Source organism: Balaenoptera physalus (assembly GCF_965194825.1).
Source record: "Balaenoptera physalus genome assembly, chromosome: 16".
Classification (NCBI taxonomy): domain Eukaryota; kingdom Metazoa; phylum Chordata; class Mammalia; order Artiodactyla; family Balaenopteridae; genus Balaenoptera; species Balaenoptera physalus.
The window spans coordinates 48,914,378-48,933,507 of record NC_138898.1 but is presented as its reverse complement, the minus strand read 5'-3'; positions in this window follow the sequence as shown (position 1 = coordinate 48,933,507).

Genomic DNA, 19,130 nt, shown 5'->3' with positions numbered 1-19,130 from the left:
ACCCCTGTGTTGTCCCCTGGGACACAGGAAGTGGTTTTATCTTCCCTCTTTTTTCAGATCGTAGACCCGAGGCACAGAGAGGTTAAGTAACTTTTCTGTGGTCACAAAGCGTGAAAATGGAAGAGCCGAAATTCAAACCTGCTCTGTCAAATGCCAGGACCTACACTCTTAGCCACGCCCATCACATGTCCAGAGCATCTCTTTGTGGAAATACGAAGGTGTATTAGAGCTGCCGTAACTCCCTCTGGAGGTGCCGAGGACAGAACCGGTCTGGGCCCCTCTCCTACCTTCTGGTGGCCCTGGGCAATCCTCAGCCTGCGGATGCAGGGCTCCAGTCTCCACCTGCGTCCTCCGGTGACGTCCTCCCACTGTGTCTGCACATGGCCTTCCCTCTGCACATGTCTGTGCCCAAATTTCCCCTTTCCGGGTCACACTGGATTAGGGACTTAAAGACCTCATCTTGACGAAATCAGCATAGACCCTGTTTCCAAATAAGGGCGCATTCTGTGTGGTGCTGGGGATCAGAACCCCACTGATCTTTTGCAGGACACATAATTCAACCCATAACAGGATGTAAAGTTGGAAACTGATCAAATATGCAGGAAGTGTGACCAGTGCACGTGGTCAGAAGTAGAGTCAGGCATTCTTGGTGGTGCGTAGTTATTACTCTGTGGTCAAAGCACCCGATACGAATCACCTCACTCCTGCCCTCCTGCCTTGTTCTCAGGGCAGGGAGTCCTCGGTACCCTCCCAGAAGTGGAGGAAGCCGAGAATGGGAGCCGAAGGCTTAAAGAAATGACAGGTGAAGTGGGTGGATCTTGACTGCTGGTTTGGAGTTGTGCTGTCCGTTAAACCACCGCTCTGGTTTCAGTGATGTCCAGCAGCGCTGGGTGCCAGGGTCCCTGGAGAGTCAGCCCTTAACAAACCACAGCTTCTCCTTCTGCTGCCTCAGGGCGTGCTAGAGACCAAATGACTGGATTTGGGAGATGAGTAATAGAACTTCCGAATTCCTAATAATGCAGATTCTGATCACAGCCTATTAAAAATAACATCAGGGAGTGTGACACTAAAAATAAAATAATAAAAAAGATTCTATGATATTACATAAATACCATAAAATAATATATACATGTAATAAAAAGAATAGATTTAGCTTTGTAGAAAACTCATGGTCCTGCCCTTGCTTTCCCCCTGACCAACACCATGACCTTGGAGTTTCCTCCGTTCAAACTCTGAGGTTCTGTCCCGTGGAACCACTGCTGTCACGCAGGGGCAGGATTCAGAGGTCTCTGCAGGCTCCCCTCTTTTTTCTCACAGAAAACTGGTGAGGGCAGAGCTCAGGTTCCTGAACTCAGCTTACGTAATGCATCTGAACTGGCTCCGGCCTCGCCTGCGCCTTCCCACCCCCCAAAGCCCGGCACTGAAGCAGGAGAGAACCTTGGGATTGTTCAAGAGGACGGGCGACTACACCTGCACTCAGTGGAACCAGCCCTGACTTATGTTTCCAGCGGAAGTCACACAGGAATGTGGAGTGGGCACGTTGTATTTTGCTTGGAGCAGCATGTGATAAAAGGGATATTTTTGCAAGTAGAGAAAGAAGTGGGGAAAGAGCCAGAGATCACAGAAAATGGAGAGGAATATTTAGTCGGGAAAAGCCACTGTTCCCCCCTGTCTGCTGCCACTGTGACGCGTGAAGGAATTGAAAGTGCCAGTAGAAAAGTATTCCTGTTCTAGAGAAAGGGTCAAAGGGAATGAAACCCTAGCATTCATTCAAAGTGCTATCGAGGACCATACGTCAGGCGCTGAAGTGAACGGGTGGGGTACCCACCTTTGTGCTTCCCTGAGTCTTCCAGGCTGTTGCCGCAGTCCAAGCCATCCTCTTGTCTTGTGAGGAGGAGGATGAATGTCGCCCCCTATCCGCTGGTTCCGCATCTGTGGATTCAACCAACTGCAGATCAAAAATATTTTTAAAAAATTCCAGAGAGTCCCAAAAAGCAAAACTTGAGTTTGCTGTGTGCCAGCAACTATTTACATAGCATTTACATTGTATTTACAACTGTTTCCATTGTATTAGGTATTATAAGTAATCTGGAGATGACAAAGTATATGGGAGGATGTGCCTAGGTTATATGCAAACACTACACCATTTTATATAAGGGACTTAAGCACCCGTGGATTTTGGTATCTGAGTGATTGCAACAGGATTTTATCTTCAAAAGATCACCCTGACTGCTGGTTACAGAAAGGGTTTCAGTGGAGCAAGAGTGGCCTCGAGGGGACCAGACGGGAGAGTCTTGTAATCCTTCAGAGGGCGGCTCTGGGTTCTCGGGAAGAATCAGAGGCACTGTTTAGAGAAGACCCAGCAGAGATCAGTGATGGATTTGCTGTGAGGCGTGCAAAGAGGAAATCATCCGGGATGTCCCCGGGCTTCCTGCATGGACCACTTAGCGGAGGTGCCCTTGCAGGAGATGGTAAACCTGGGAGGAAAAGGCGTGACACTGAAGAATCCCCCGTTGTATGTGTGAAGTCTGCAGTGACAGTGGGAACTCAGGCGGAGGCGTCAAGGAGACTGACTCCAGGGCCTGGAGCTTAAGGGAGCTTTGGGCTGCAAACCCACGGTTAGCCGTTTCAGTATATCTAAATCCAGGGGAGGGTGACATTGTCTATCTATAGAGGAGGTATGGAGGTGTTGTCCTAGGGTTAGCTCATGGAGCAGGATGGTCATAAGTGCAGAATTTTATGTTTCTTGATCTGGTGACCGGAGTCGGAAAATGTTGCAGCTCAAGGGTTGCTGCTGGTTCATTTCTCTTAACTGCTTATCTTCCCCGCAGACAGAGCCCCTCTGATAGTTGGGACTCATCTGGCGCCCTCTAACACACGGTTTCTGAGTCTGATGGAGAAGGGCGTTGGGGCTGAAGAGACCACTTGATTTTGTCGATAGGGTCCTGAGGGCTGACTGAACTAGGCATCATGGTGAGAGCTGACCTTTACTGAGTCTGTGCACGTCTCGTACCCCTCACAGTCCGTGCACTGTCTTTTCGAGTGCTTGCACCAGTCCTGAAGATGGGTACTCTTCTTATGCCCATTTGACACTGGGAAGACGGAGGCTTGGACAGCATGAGTGACCTGCTCAAGGTCAAGCTAAACAGGGCTGGAACAGTTTGGCCCCAGGTGTATCCATGGACAGAGCCTGATTCTCCGAGTCATCAGAGTGAGGAACTTTCCACCACGTGACCCATCGTCGTGCAGGTGGCTGTGGGACTCGGTGCATCCGGGAACCTCTGTTCCCCCCACCCTCCCTTGTCCGAGCCTCCAGCTCGGCTCCCGCCACAGCTGTAGAGAAATGCTCAGGAAATCTGGTTTCACAATTTCCCTCTGAAATAGAAATACTTAACCCAAATATTTCTGTGACGTTTATAGTTCGTTAAACACTTTCCTAGGCATTCTCAAACCTCCATCCTTTCTGTGCCCTCAAGTCTACCAATAATTTCTTTGCAGTGAGTTGATGAAATAGGAAAAGGGGTGAAGGGCGGCAGTGGAGGTGTGAAGGCGCACGTGTACCGCCCCACCCCGCCTTTAACTATCTTCTCTCTTATTTGTAAGGCTGTATTGCTGGTGGACCATCAAATTCTTTAACAAAGAAAGAATTTCAACTAATAGATTGGTTATAGGTTTTTTCCCTTCTTTTTTAATTGTAAAATATAACAAAATTTACCGTCGTCACCATTTTAAGGGTACAGTTCAGCGATATGAAGTATATATTCAGATTGCTATACATCCATCCCCACCTTCCATCCACAGAACTCTTCATCTTTCCGAACGGAAATACCCACTAAACAATAACTCTCCATCCCTCTCTCTCCAGATCCTGGCAACCACCACTCCACTCTCTGTCTCTGATTTCCACAACTCTAGATGCTTCATTATAAGTAGAATCATACAGTATTTGTCTTGTTTATTGGCTTATTTCATACAGCATAAATGCTATGTATTTACCACATGAAATACTGGCTTATTTCACTTAGCATAATGTCCTCAAGGTTCAACCATATTGTAGCATGTGGCAGAATTTCCTTCCTTTTTAAGGCCGAATAATATTCCATTGCATGTAATACCACATTTTGTTTATCTGTTAATCTGTCAGTGGGCACTTGGGTTGCTTCCGCCTTTTGACTGTTGTAAATAATGCTTCTCTGAACATGCAAGTTCAAATATCTCTTTGAAAGAGATATTTGTTTTCAGTTTTTAGAGGTGTATACCCAGAAGTGGAATTGCTAGATCATATGGTAATTCTATTTTTAATTTCTTGAGGAACTGCCATACTGTTTTCCATAGCCGCTGCACCATTTTGCATTCCCACCAAGAGTTCACAAGGGTTCCGATTTCTCCACATCTTTGCTAACACTTGTTATTTTGTTTTTGTGTGTGTGTGTGTGGCTTTTTTGGGTAATAGTCATCCTAATGGGTACGACATAGTATCTCATTGTGGTTTTGATTTGCCTTTCTCTAATGGTTACTTACATGGAGCATCTTTTTATTTGCTTGTTGGTCACTTGTATATCTTCTTCGGAGAAATTTTTACTCAAGTCTTTTGACCATTTTTAAATCTAGCTGTTTGTTTTTGTTGTCAAGTTGTAGAAGTTCAGTCTATATTCTGGATATTAATCCTTTATCAGATACATGCTTTGTAAATATTTTCTCCTGTTCTGTGGGCTGCCTTTTCACTCAGTTGCTTGTGTCCTTTCAGGCACACATGTTTTTTAATTGTGATGTAGTCCAATTTATCTTTTTTTTTTCTGTTGTCTGCTTCTGGAGTCGTACCAAGAAATCATTGCCAGATACAATGTCTTAAAGTTTTTCTCCTATATTTTCTTGCAAGAGTTTTATAGTTTTAGCTTTTACACTTCGGTCTTTGATCTGTTTTAATTTTTGTATATGGTATGAGTTAAGGGACCAGCTGCGTTCTTTTGCATGTGGATATCCATTTTTCCTAGCACCATTTGTTGGAAAGACTGTCATTTCCTCATTGAATGGTCTTGGCACTCTTATTGAAAATTATTTCACCATATATGCATGGGTTTATTTTTGGGCTTTCTGTTCTAATCTGTGGGTCTTTTTGTCTGTCTTTATGCCAATACCACATTGTTTTGATCACTGTAGCTTTACAGTAAGTTTTGAATTTAGGAAGTGTGAGTCTTCCAACTTTGTTCTTCTTTTTCAAGATTGTTTTGGCTATTCAGGGTTTCTGGAGATTCTATATGAATTTTAGGATGAATTTTTCAATTTTTGCAAAAGAAAATATGGTGTTGGTATTTTGCTAGGGATTGCATTACATCTGGTTAGTATTGACATCTTAACAATATAAATCTTCCAATCCATAAATGCTGAATGTCTTCCCATTTATTTGTGTCTTCTTTAATTTCTGTCAACAACATTTTGTAGTGTTCAGTGTACATCTTTTGCCTCCTTGGCAAAATTTAAATTTCTTCCTAAATATTCTTTTTAATGTGATTGTAAATGGAATTGTTTTCTTAATTTCCTTTTTGTACTGTTCATTTTAAATGTATAGAAATGCAACTGATTTTGTGTGTTGATTTTGTATCCTGCAACTTTGCTGAATTCTTTTATTAGTTCTAATTGTTTGCAGAATCTTTAGGATTTTCTAACATACAAGATCATGTCATCTGCAAACAGAGGTAACTCTTCTTTTCTTTCCAATTTGGATACCTTTTATTTCTCTTTCTTGCCTAATGCTACGGCTAGGGCTTCCAGTACTATGTTGAATAGAAGTGGTGAAAGTGGGCGTCCTTGTCTTATTTCTGCTCTTAAAAACAGGAAGGAGTGTTTTTTAATCCTCCTCCATCCTTTAATCCTTCTCCATCATTAACAGCAAAGTGTTTTGGATTTTTGTTTGTTTTTTCATTCTGTTTGAATGTGAAGCCTTTAAAGGGGCTGAGGATGCAGGCAGAGGCTGTGGAAATCCTGGTGAGGCGGGGAAAGGAAGGATGCTGATGGGCATTGCTAGGGGAAACACAAGGAAATGGGGAATAAGTGTGTGACTGAGCCGTGCCCCCAGGAGTGGGGTTACACCAACTACTGGTGGCCTGGTCCATACAAGCTCCTTCCCCTCTAAGCCCAGGGGACACCTTCCCCATCCCCACTCCACCGGGGCCCCTTCAGCCTATGGCTCCCTGCTCACCTGTCTGCTGGGGTCTTTGCCCCAGTGGAGAGCCAGGGTGGGGTAGCCCCAGTCTCACTGAGGAAAAGGTCGTTTGGAACCTGAGCTCTTCTTTCTTCACATTTTTTCCTCCACACAGGAAGTTTTAAATCCCACACTCCATTTACCATAAAATGACACCACAGGGATTAAACAGGCTTTTATAAATTGTTGATTAAATTTGACACCACCCCCCAACATAGCCCGGAGTTTCCAGAAAATGACGATTTTAAACTAAACCCTCAAGTAAACTGGAACCATCTTGACTCATGGCAGAAACATTCACCAATATTTTTCTCTAACTTTTTATTTGTTTCCAGCTGAGAATCAACCTTCTTTGTGATGAGGGGGATTTCCTGTTCACATGAACTCTTTCATGGCTCTGGTGCAGTTTTTTTTTTTTTTTTAATTTTATTTTTTATTTTTGGCCGCGTTAGGTCTTCGTTGCTGCGCATGGACTTCTCATTATGGTGGCTTCTCTTGTTGTGGAGCACGGGCTCTAGGTATGCGGGCTTCAGTAGTTGTGGCTTGCGGGCTCCAGAGCGCAGGCTCAGTAGTTGTGGCGCACGGGCTTAGCTGCTCCGCGGCATGTGGGATCTTCCCGGACCAGGGCCCGAACCCATGTCCCCTGCATTGGCAGGCGGACTCCCAACCACTGCGCCACCAGGGAAGCCCTCTGGTGCAGTTTTCATTCCACAAGAATTCAAAAATACTGTGAAAAAACAAACAAAATGGTCAGGGGGAGCAAAGCCTTGTTTTGTGGCATCCTTGGGCTTTTACTTTGCTGGTTTTTTAAAGTCAGATTTCACTCTTAGAAACAAAAACATAATTGAATATTGGGAGACTTGGGGCCTCTGATTAGAATTGACACATGCTACAGTCCAGTCTTAAGGGGCATGATTTTCCTCCAAATCTAGTGAAATTCCCAGAAAGGCAAATAATGCTATAGAAGCTATATTTTCAATGGAAAAGAAAAAACTCATGTCTCTGTTTGAGGTCTAGCTGAATAGATTTTTATTTGTTTGGAAAGGAAAAATAAAGTCTCCTGATACAGAAGTGATAACTTTAGAAATGCAAGGGGTATTATTGCCCCTGGGCATTTACAAATTTATAAATTATCTACATGAACATGCTTCCTTGACAGGTGTTATAAAACAGGTGCAGTATAGGAGTTCAGACAAGATGGTGAATTAAATTTGCATAAGCATTTACGTAGACAAAGAACTTTAGATAACAAAAGACCCTAAAAATCCCCTTTACAGAAGGGGAAACCAAGTCCTAGAAAAGTTAAATTATGTGTCCAGGTTCTTGCAGCTCCCACACTTCACGTTTGAGGCCCTGTGGGCCATTTATTTAGATGTTGCTGGGGTGAATAACAGTTATGTTTGATTTTAATCGCACATCACTAGTTGCTTTTTGTCCCCTTTCTGGAGAGAAAGCAGTCTAATCTAGCAGGAAAGACATTTCGTGTTTTTGTTTGCTTTTACGAGATATGAGAGATTGTAAATTGTACTTTTATGACTGAGTTGTTTTTACCTATTTGGATTTTTCTTCTTAGTTTGTTGCTTCCCGTGTTTTACCTGCTCTAATTTCAAACTTACCTTTTTCTAATTTTTTCAAATTAAATAAGTAAAAAAAAAACAAACAAGAAAAAAACCAGAAACCAGAAAACGAAACAGCATCAACTTTGCTCTTTTTGTTCTTGACATCACAGAGGACCATGTCACCTGAAAAAAGCCTGAGTAAAACAGTGACCCAGAGGAGCTGGACTCTGAGACCTTAAAGAACTGATTTTGCTCCTACTTATCTTTTTATGGGTTTGTCCAAGAGTGGTTATGATTTATAAAAAACATGTCTTAAGTTGAATAGAGCTCTTTTGATGAGAATTTTTTAAAAGTCTGTGATTAAAAGAAAAATAGTTCCCACTGTGCTGGGAACCTTCTCTACTTCATACCCTTCAGGGTCCCCACATAGTTTGTGAAGTCAGCTCCTTGATCCCATTTTACAGATGGGTAAACACAGGCTCTGAGAAGTTAAGTAAGCTTGTCCCAAGTCACAGAGTTCGTAAGTGGGGCCAGAGCCAAGATTTGAAACCAGGAGCGGACTTCCCATGCCACATCCCAAACACAGAGCAGTTGCTGGGAGAGCCCCGAGCCCCTTGGAGTGCAAGGAAGGAAACTGAGACCCAGAGAAGCCACAGAGCTGCCTCGTTAGTGTCTGGGATGGTGGCCCAAGCTTCCCGACTTTCCCACAACTCCAGGGTTCCTCGAAGACCAGCAGTGGAGAGGCTGGATCTTGAATTGGGGAACACTACAAAGAGGAGAATTTGGATTGGGGAACATATTAAGTCGAAAGGTACGAATACCCAAGAGAAAATTAAAAGTAACTTAAAAGAGAAGACAGGGGACTTCTGTGGTGGCGCAGTTGTTAAGAATCTGCCTGCCGGTGCAGGGGACACGGGTTCGAGCCCTGGTCCGGGAAGATCCCACATGCCATGGAGCAACTAAGCCCGTGTGCCACAACTACTGAGCCCACGAGCCACAACTACTGAAGCCCGCACACCTAGAGCCCGTGCTCCGCAGCAAGATAAGCCACTGCAATGAGAAGCCCGCGCACTGCAACGAAGAGTAGCCCCCGCTCGTTGCAACTAGAGAAAGCCCGTGCGCAGCAACGAAGACCCAACTCAGCCAAAAAAATTTTTTTAACTTCAAAAAAAAAAAAAAAGGCCGTGCAGCTGACCGGGTGAGAATGCTAATGGCAGTGTTTTGGAGGATCTGTCCACTTGGGTCACTGCAAAGCGATACGAGGAGACCTGACTGGTGATGTTCTTTGAATTCTGTGTCCAAAGAAGCGGTGTCGGGCCTGGGAGGGGATTACGGTGCGGACGGGGAGGGTGTCTGATTTCTGGCTCAATTCTCAACTACATCAGCCAGTTCTACAAGACAAGTGCTGCATCTTGTGTGTCAAAGCGAGACCAAGCATTCAAAGCCCAGATAAAAATGATCTTCACAATAATAATAACAACAGTAGTTACTCTCCATCATGTGCTGCCCCGCAGCTAAGGGCACTTCTGGTTATGTTATTGAGTCTTCCAGTCATTAAGCTGAAGGACTGTGATAGATATCAAAAAAGCACACAGTCAGCAAAACCAGATGCTGAGGAACAGCGTTGAAGGGAACTTCTGGCTTGTTTCTTCAGAGGCTGACTTCTGAGCACGGCTGGCCCCCGGCCAGTGTGGAAGGGGGGAGGGACGGAGTGAGCAGCTCATGGGGCAGCGTCTCTGGGCCAGGCCCTGGGCTGGACGTGCCACCGATGTCAGCTCCTCCCACTCTTGCTGCATCCTGGGGTTAGCTGCTACTTCCCACTGTTCGTGGGTCAGCAGAGCTGAACTTCAGGCGGGTGTAATTCACTGGCTTGGGATCCCAAGGTGAGAAGATATGGAAGCCAGGATTTGAGTGAGGAACGTGATTCCAAATCCCAGGACCCGTGATGCCTCCCAGGAAGAAAAACAGATTCATTTTGGCCGCGCTTGTCAAACTGTAGCCAAGCCGAGAGCCTCAGATACGTAAGCGTCCCCAGATCCAAAAGTTAGAAATTGGAGTCTGTTTACAAACCTGAACACTTAGAGATTTTCTAAAATAAAACCTTTGCTTGCTGAGACCACGCAGCCGCACCACACTTCTAAAAGCATCACAGCTATTGCTTACAGAGCTCACGCAGTGCGATGGATTTGGTTTCGATCGGTGCCAGCATATTTTGTGCCTCGAGGGAAAGAAGACACCAAATCTCAAGTCAGCCCAAGCCTAGCGAAACCCACCCCACGCGGGGAGTCCGAATGTCTGCCCTAAAGAAACGCTGTTACGGCTGGTGTAATAGTTGAGTCTTCTCCTCCCTGTGAGCGCCTCTTTAATAGATAATAGCTTTCATTTCTGATTATAAAGGTACTATCTACGTATACACAATTAGAACAATTCCGAAAGATTCAGAGACAAAAATATAAAACACCAAAGCTCGTTGATGGAATTCTTGGGCCAGAGTGGAATGTGATTCAGAGCATGAGTTGGTAACGGAGAAGATATTTCTTGAGAAACTTCATCCGTGGTGGAGGCAGCTATATAATTGGGGCTCTGTTCAAAGGAAGGCATTAAAATAACCTGGAAGCAGTCGTGCCCCAGGGCTGTTTGCAGAGATAGCTTCCCATCACGGTCATGAATTTCTGGATTTTGAAGAAGCACTGTCTCCCAAAAAGTCCAATCACAAGGGGTGATGGTGTTTCATTCTTTGCTGAGACATTCCGTGCCCTGCCCTCCTCTGAACCTAGGGTGTCATAAATCTCAGGTCAAACCCAGTGTGGACAGGGGTATCGCCGTGGGACCCCCGTGGAGGAATGCAGTTAGGTGAAGCACGCAGCCTCCAGGAGATGACTGGGGCTGAAGCAAGAGGCTGGCAGAGAGGCAGCGCTGTGTGGTGAACAAGAGCGTGGGCTGTAAAGGCACGGGGCCTCACTCGCTAGCTGTGCGTATCGAGGCAAACGAATGAACGTCTCTGAGCCCCAGTTTCTTCATATGTGAAATGGGGCTAAGAACAGCCCCTGTCACAAAAGAGAGAATTAGAAAGAGTTATGCGTGAGTAACAGTTCAGTCCGATGGGCAGTGAGGACGATAATGGAGGTCCTGAATGGGGGGCAGGGCCTCCGTGCATTTTACGCCAGGTTTCCCGGTAACAGAGAGACGCAGGGCAGGCACAGCCTGACCGGATGGTTGCGTTTGCTTGGAGAGGTTAGGAAATAAACCCCAAACTTTCAGGGCTTAACGCAGAAAGGTGTATGTCTGGCAGTGTGTGTTGGACGGCTCTTCTGCAGGTCGGGGCTCAGTGCCCCGGGCTGTCCTTTACTGCAGCAAGTCATCAGGAACACACAGTTACAAGGTCACTGCAGGAGGGGCGAAGGGGCTGCAGACTGGGATGGTGAAATCCCACGTCTAAGAGGGACACACGTAACTGCCACTCCTATTAAGCTGGACAGAACCCAATCCCATAGACTCCCCAGATGCAAGAAGGTCTGAGAAATAGACGGGGCACGTGGGTGCTTGGGGAACAGCCGTGGCCTCTGCCACAGGGGCTGCCATGCTGGACGCAGTGCTGTTGGATCACCTACTTATTACACTGCTAGATATGATCATGGAGCTCAAGAGAGAGAGCCACTGACTGTGACTTTGAACAGGTGAGGTTGGGGAAACTCGTGTCCTGGCTTCGGGGATCTGTTTAGAAAAGCAGCAGTGTTGCATCACCTGGAAATCCTGCACCCACATCCCCTTCACCGTGCTTTGACAAGAGGCAGATGCCAACAGAGGAAGATGGTATGCAACTTGGTTTGGTTTTTTCCAGGAAAGGTGTATCCAGGTGGAAATCTGTGGCCAGTCTCCCTAACCTGTGCTTGCACTTACAATGCTCCTTACGGTGAAGGGTGCAAAGCCTTCATGCAGACATATGCACTGAAGGTTGTTGACCATCAAAGGTCCCATGATCAAGGTCCCATGATCAAGGTCCCAGATCATCACAGAAATGTTAACGTTTCTCCTGACAGGCTGCTTACTTAAAGGAGAGTGATTTAGAACACATTTTAAATAAAGTCCTGTTTAATTCGTTGAGGTTTTAATGCCTAAATGGTTAGGCGTTCCTTCTCTGGGCTCTGTGACCAGATCCCACAGACCCACATTAGACAAAGTAGATATTTACAGGAGAATTAGTCATAAAATATTCAGTGGATTGATTGCACTAGATTGGTCTTTCTCACAAAGCTCCTTGAGGGAAGGGTCCAGCTGGAGCCTGCCTGTTTCTGGCCGTGTGCCCAGCATCTAACCCCATGCCAGGCATGAAATGTGTATTAAAAAGTGTTGATTATTGTAAAATAATGAAATTTAAAAATAACTGTTGATTTGATGAACTGATCTCTCCAAGAATTCAAAACAGCGGTGATCTTGTGTGTAAATGTTCATCTTTCTCTCCCGTGTTCAAAATGCTTCCCTTGCTGCTGGGTAGGACATGAGCTTTGCGTGGCCTCTTCTGAAGCAGGACCCAGGTGGATTGTCCTTGTCTGAATCACTAAGGTGGGCCCTACCTGGCGAACAGGTGCATCGATCTCAGCCACTCAATGAGTGTTTCGTGGGCTCCACTGCACACCTAGAGGCTGGGACGCCAGCTCCTGCCTGTAATGGGTGGGGAGGGGACATGGAGCGCCCGCCAGCCTTGTGGCAGAGTGAGGGGCTGGGGAGGCGACCGTGAGCCGCGTCCACGTCTCCGCAAATGACAGCTCCTTCCACACGCGACCTCAGCCAAGAATTCGCCGCAGAGAGGATGCTGGGGGTCGGCGTCGGGTTTTCAGAGCCCCACAGGATGGGGTCTGCGGGAGGGATTCTGTCGAACTCAACTCCAGCTCAGCCTGCTGCCCTGATTTCTCTGTTGCGTCAGGAAACAACAAGTGTCCCCCCGTTGTTCGAGTGCTGACTGGAAGAGGCTTCCGTGGTGAACAGGGTTCACGTTAGCGTGGTTCCCTCACGCTGAACTCCTCCCTCCCACAAATATTTACAGAGACGTTGCTGTGTCCGCAGGCCCCGGGTCAGAGAAAGCCAAGGGTCCTCCTCACCACCCGCCCTTTAAATACTCAGCCGCAGCCCCACCAGTGGTCCAGACTCTGCTCGGCACTCCCGTCGGGACCTGCTCGGGAGCTTCCCAGCCCCGGGGGGGCATTGCATCCACAACCCCTGTCCTTCTCGCCCTGTTTGGGGCCGCCTTCCTTCCTCTGACCTGGGTGATGACTGTCCCACTGGAGGCTCTGGGAGGCTGGAGGAGAGGCCCCCCCAGGAGGCTGCCTCACTCCGGGTACCTCTAGAAGCAGGCCCCGAGCAGAGATCCGATTGTAAGTGATTCATCGGGGGGAGGGGGATGTTGGGGCCGGGGAACCCTAGGAAACACCAGGAGGGGAGCGGGGGAGCTGGGAGGCAGCTGATCCAGGGTGTGTGATCTGTCAAATGAGCCTGCGGACAAGGTCGGTGTCAACCTGACTCAGTCACCCTGCTGAGGGTGAGCGCTGGGAGGGCCCAGGATTCCGACGCCTGCTCCCAGCAGGCCTGAATGGGGGCTGTTTGGCGGGAGGGGGGGGCAATTCCCAGCCCTCAGGCCTGCCGTGCCCCCGGGAAGGGCCTGTCCTCCTCTCCCCCAGCCACAGACATCCTCCAGTGTTGAGAGGACAGCGTCTCCTGCAGGGTGTGTCTGAGCCGGGCTGGCACCGAGGCTGGGAGCGCCCTCCTCCAACCCCGAGGATTATCTGAATTTAGGCGGAAACTTGAATATCCCAGGGCAGCTTGAAACCCAGATGTGGCTTTCCCAATGACTTCTGCTACCTGAGGTTTCATTCAGGGTGGCAGATGGCGTCAGGGGCTCTGCCCTCTGCTGATCTGGTAGGGGCAAGTTGGGATGTTTTGGTGACAGCTGATGATATTTAAGAATTTTTGCTCCGGTCTGCTTTAGTTGTCAGAAAGTCTTTTAAACAATTGGTTTTGTGGGTGCGTGTGTGAAGGCATGCTAGTGATGACAAAGCGTTCCTTGTTTAAAAAGTTACCTATACTGCTGCGCTGAGACATTCTTGTATTGTGAAGAGTATGTAGGTTTGGCTAGAACGGACATATTTAATGCAGTAAATGGCATTTCGACGTATAGAGCTCTGAGTTACAATGGAATGCTGGTTGCTTAGGTCCAAATATCTTTGCGTAACTTCCCAAAAAATAACCCAAATCAACAAATAGAGCAAAGAAAACCATTGTTTACAGATGCCGTCCATATTTCAAGGAGACAGAATTCTACAAACTTCCAAGTTACCTGTGATTAATGAGATAAACACCCAAGTCGAGCCAGGCAGCTCTGGAGCCCAGCCCTGTCCGGAGCAGTGGGCAGAGATAGCAGAGAAAATGTGGAGAAAAGGACAGGAGTCTTGGGAGCCTGTGGTGACCTAGCCCAGAAAACATCACCCCTAGAAAGACAAGCCCCATCCTGGGTGGAAATACTGGAATGCGTGTGGGACCCGAGACTTCGAGACAGAAGGGGAACCTTGGAAGGTTGCCCCTTGGAGAAGATGTGGAGAAAGAACAGTGAAGGAGACTTGCAGAGATGAAAGAGATCAGAATCCCCCTCTCCAAGAAATGCACGACGCAATAAAGAAACTGCACTTCACCAAGCCAACAGCAGGGGGCGCCCTTGAATCAAGAAACCTCGTTAGCCACCCCAGGCCCGGTCCCTTGTCTGTGTCAGCTCACTGCCCATCCAGGAAAGAAAATCTATTATAAAAGGAGCAGAATGCCGCAGGCAACATGCACGCAGAGCTGCAATCAGAAGAAAACAAGAGTTTGAGAATCAAAACGTTTCAGGGGATAAACGTTCACCCCTCTCTAAACACACATATATACCCCAAAGCAGAAGAAAATGGCAGTGTTCCAACATTAGTTAATTAAATATCCTGAGATAAGCATTTTATTTTGTAAGTTTTTGATTCAAGGTTGTCGTACATATATTTGTCATATATATATTTGTGTATGTGTATATATATGTTTATATATGGCAACCTTGAATCAAAGATTTAAAAAATCAGAACTAAAATGGACAAAGCCCAGGAAGATGTGAAATGAGAGTTGGCTGAACCCAGGAGAAGAAGTGAGCTTCAGTTTGCAGATGGTAATGTTGTCCTTGGGACCGTCCCTTCCGAGGACAGCAGACTGACCAGCACCTGGCACCTCCTGTGTTGCACTTTCCTTCCTAAACTGCAGCCCAAGGCAAGCATTCCTTGCCCACAACTGTACTTACTGTCTCTTCCAATGAGAAACAGTTTATAAGGCCAGTCTTGGTGATGGTTTTTACTTTCCAAGTTCTCTATTAAATGAGACTCTAGGAAATACCCAAATACTTTCTAAGGGCAAGTCAAGTGCTATTTGTTAAGAAGATAAAGCTTGCCAAGGAGAGCGTCATCTCCCTTGATAATATGTCAGAATTTCAGAGATAAACTTTTCAGAGATGTTTCCAAATTGCATTGAATGACCACGACAACTTCAAGTTCACAAAGTACTTTCCACATGTTGTATTATCTTTAAAGTTGCATAGGGGCTAAAATACAAGGATACGATGGTTTCTTCCCCTCCTCTGTGTGACAAGCAGCTTAGAAATGCTTTGCCTGGTTTACATACCTCGGAAATGAGAATGGCGATGGCTTCCTTGTATGTGACATCTGCCATACACAGCTAACCTTAGACTGGGGGAGGCTCATTTCTCTAAAGATGGACACACCATCGTCACATGTTCTCTTTGCACACCCGCCATCAAGAGATAAAGTCTCGTCTCTTCCCTTTGAATCTGGCTAGGTTTGAGTCTCACTTGTAACCAGTAGAATGTGGCAAAAATAACACTGCCTTACTTCTGAGGATGAGTTGGAAAAGGTGATGCATTCTCCACCTTGCTCTCTGGACCATGCTGAGGCCGCCATGCTGTGAGGAAGCCCAGACTAGTCCATGGGAAGAGACTGCATGGTCTGAACCTACAAGAAGTAAGAGAAAGTTGCCCTGCCACGCTCCACCTGTGCCGGCTGTCTCTCCGCCCCCCACCCCCGCTCCAGCCCTTTATTCCAGCTCCAGCTCCTTTCTCTGTGGCTGCAGTCACATTCAGGACTCTCATCCGGAACCACCCAGCCAAGCCCTGCCTGAATTCCAGACCCTCAGAAACCAGAGAGAGAATGAAATGATGGCTGTTTCAAGCCACTGACTCTTGTGGTGATTTGTTATGCAGTGTTGGGTATCTAGAATGAATGGAGCCTCAGTGACTAAACAAATAAGGACTGTTTTGAAGAAGGAGTAACTATGCCTAATACCTTTTGTAGTGGTTTTGTTTTGGATAATTTTTAACCGGAACGTCTCTAGATGTAGCTTACAAACTGACCTTTCCACTGGAAAAGAATTGAGTTCTTTTCAGGAGGTTTTCTTTTTTGTAGTTTTAGAGCTTTAAATATCTACTGCTTTTGGCAAAAGTAAGTGCTAGGAGAGAATGCTGGAGAGACCCATTTACCTTGTCCTCGAATGGGGTAACCCTCCAAAAACGCAGCAACTGAGAACATAGGTGCCATCCTTGAGCTTTCCGATGAAGCATGGTGAGCAACTTGCCTAATGTCCTAGGTCACAATGGAGAGAAGTGACCTCAGACAGAAGGCTGGAACGAGATTTCATTCCTAATGGCGCAGTGGCCATGCTCTGGATTCCCCCCCGCCTGCCCCTGGAACCTCAGACTCAACTCATCCAGAAGTGAAATAATCACACACCCACTCAATTCCTCTAGTTTTAATAAGGCCAGCGGTCAGGATGCCTGCTTCCCACACAGGAAACTTGACCCCTGGCCTTGTCGATCACAAGGGCAGCTGTTAACCACTTGTCCTTCATTCTCTATCTGTGTATGTGGGTTTGGGGGGAGGGGACTTCTATCCTGAAACAGAAATACACATTTATTCCTGTTAATTTTTCAACTAGTGTTGGACTTTTCCACTTAGACTCAACTTATCTAACAATATAATAATCGTCACATGCCTGCACCAGCTCCTTCTCACGGCATCCTTGTCCTCTCGGGGGCCCTTTTGGAGCTTCCTCATGTACAGCAGTCGCCCTCTGTAACAGCTCTCGTGTCCAGTACCATCTTTCCTAGTTCAAGGTCATAGTTCATGGTTCAGGTCTTCATTATCTGCCCTAAGTGGCCCTTCCACCTCCAGCACCCCACCCCGACACAGACTTCGATGGCTCCCCTAGGTTTACATTGTACAGTGGAAGCCCCACCCTTGGTCCCGGCCCTTTCCTGGACTGCCTGCCCACTCCCATCCCCAGTCCTCCCAAGGCCAACTGGTGTTCTAATGCTTTGACCTTGGCACATCTGCTTTTGGTCAAGTGGTTTTCTCTAAAATGCCTTTCCTCTTGCTCCCCCGTTGAAACTCCACTCATCTTCTGCATCTCTTCAGATGCTCACATTTAAAAACAGGGCCCTGTTTGTGTCCCTGCAGTGTCCAGCTGAGACCTTGCGCAAAATCCAGCAAATATTTATTAAAGTGAATAAACAAATGAACTACTGGCCCTTTCCTTAACTGGCAGAATAGAAACAGAAATGGTTGCAGAGTTATCACGGATGTATCTGCATTCCTAGAAATGCTGGTCATTTCTGAAGTTAAGAAGACGTTTCCATAATAGTGAACCTATTTATTCGAGAAAATTATTTAAAACAATCTTGTAGATCTTATTTAATTTAATCTTACATGTTTAAGCAAAGGTCAAAGAATCTAATTTAGTGAGTTAGTACAGTGCTAAGGTTTGGATTGCCAAAGGGCAACAAAATTCTTGATTTGTCCTTTGAAAGAAAACATATCAGAGTAAAAGATGATCCGCCAGGAGACGAGGTATGCCCCTCCCCTGGAAGTGAGAAAAATTTCATAAAGTCATGGCAACCTGGCTTCTGAGGGAAAAACCGAGATCATTGCGTAAGGAAAGTTAACTAATAGGTCTATTTTAAAGTAATCGGAAGTAATCTAAAATTTCTCAATTACACAAAAGTCTTTGGAAAGGGAATAGAAAATATATAGCAAAATTTCATAGGTATATATAGCTTATTTTTCATAGGTATTGTAACTTCTATTAATATTACCAAAAAGTAAATTATTCCTTGGGATAAATGTTCCTAGAACTGTTAACAGGAGACGTTTTTTGGGAAATGTTACTATTCTCATGCAAAGCCAGCATTTGGAATGATTTATGACCATGGGTCTTCATTCTGACTTTTTTTTGTGCCCACTCAGACAATAAAAGAGCTAAAGGATAGAGTCTTCTAGACTTACCAGAAATGTTCATGTGTTGGAAATACCCGTAATTGCTCTCCTAATTCCTTACATAGTCCCTTCCTTCCCTCCCCCATCAGTTTCTTCTCAGGCAGTTTTCTGTGGTTGGGTAGGTGGGGGTCAGGATGCCCTCTAGGGACAAGGTCAAGGACAGGGTCAACCTGACAGCATGAGCTGAACGAGAGAAGCTAAGAAGGTCCTCACAGGTGGCCCCGCCAGAGGGGACCTTAGACGCCCAGCCGCTCTCCTTTGCCGCCCCTTTTAGGTTCCGCCTGTCAGCAGCGGGCGTCCACACCAATTTCCCCAATTCCCTTTTCAACAGCGAAAGTTTATTATTTGTCAAAGGTGGTGAGAGGAGGACATTCAAATATATAATATGCTGTGTATTAGTCAAACACTGACTGAGGTCCCAAAGTGCCGTGTTCCATGAAGACTTAAGCAAGAGCAGAGTTCATCCTGGTCTTCAGAGGAAATTGTGTGGATCAGACAAAATCAAGATCATGATAGTACAATATAGTAATCCATGCTGTGGAAAGGCATGTAAACGAAGATGTATTAACCACGTGAAGTGAGGCTTCAAAGGAGTGAGGGACACATGACACACGGGACCCAGAGCAGACTTGGGGAGGGGGCAAGGGCCACCAAGGGGGTTAAAGGTGGGGACAGTGGTGACAGATCTGGGTTTTGCCATGACCAGCTCATGGTGCTAAGCAGCTCACTTCACTTTGTCCTGCTTTAAATTGAGACTGTAATGCTACTTGCCTCACGAGGCTGCTGTGATGGTGTAAGGGAGTCGGGGGAAAGCAATTGGCGTAGTGCCTGGCGTGCCGTCAGTCCTTCATACGCGCCTGCGGTGACCTGCTGTATTTTGAGATGGATCTTAAAGGAAAGCCTGGATTGGAGCAGGAGGTGGCAGCAGAGGGTGAGGGGTTTTAGGCTGAGCATCCTCCGTGTGTGTGTGTGTCTGTGTGTGTGTGTGTCTGTGTGTGTGTGTGTGTGTGTCTGTGTGTG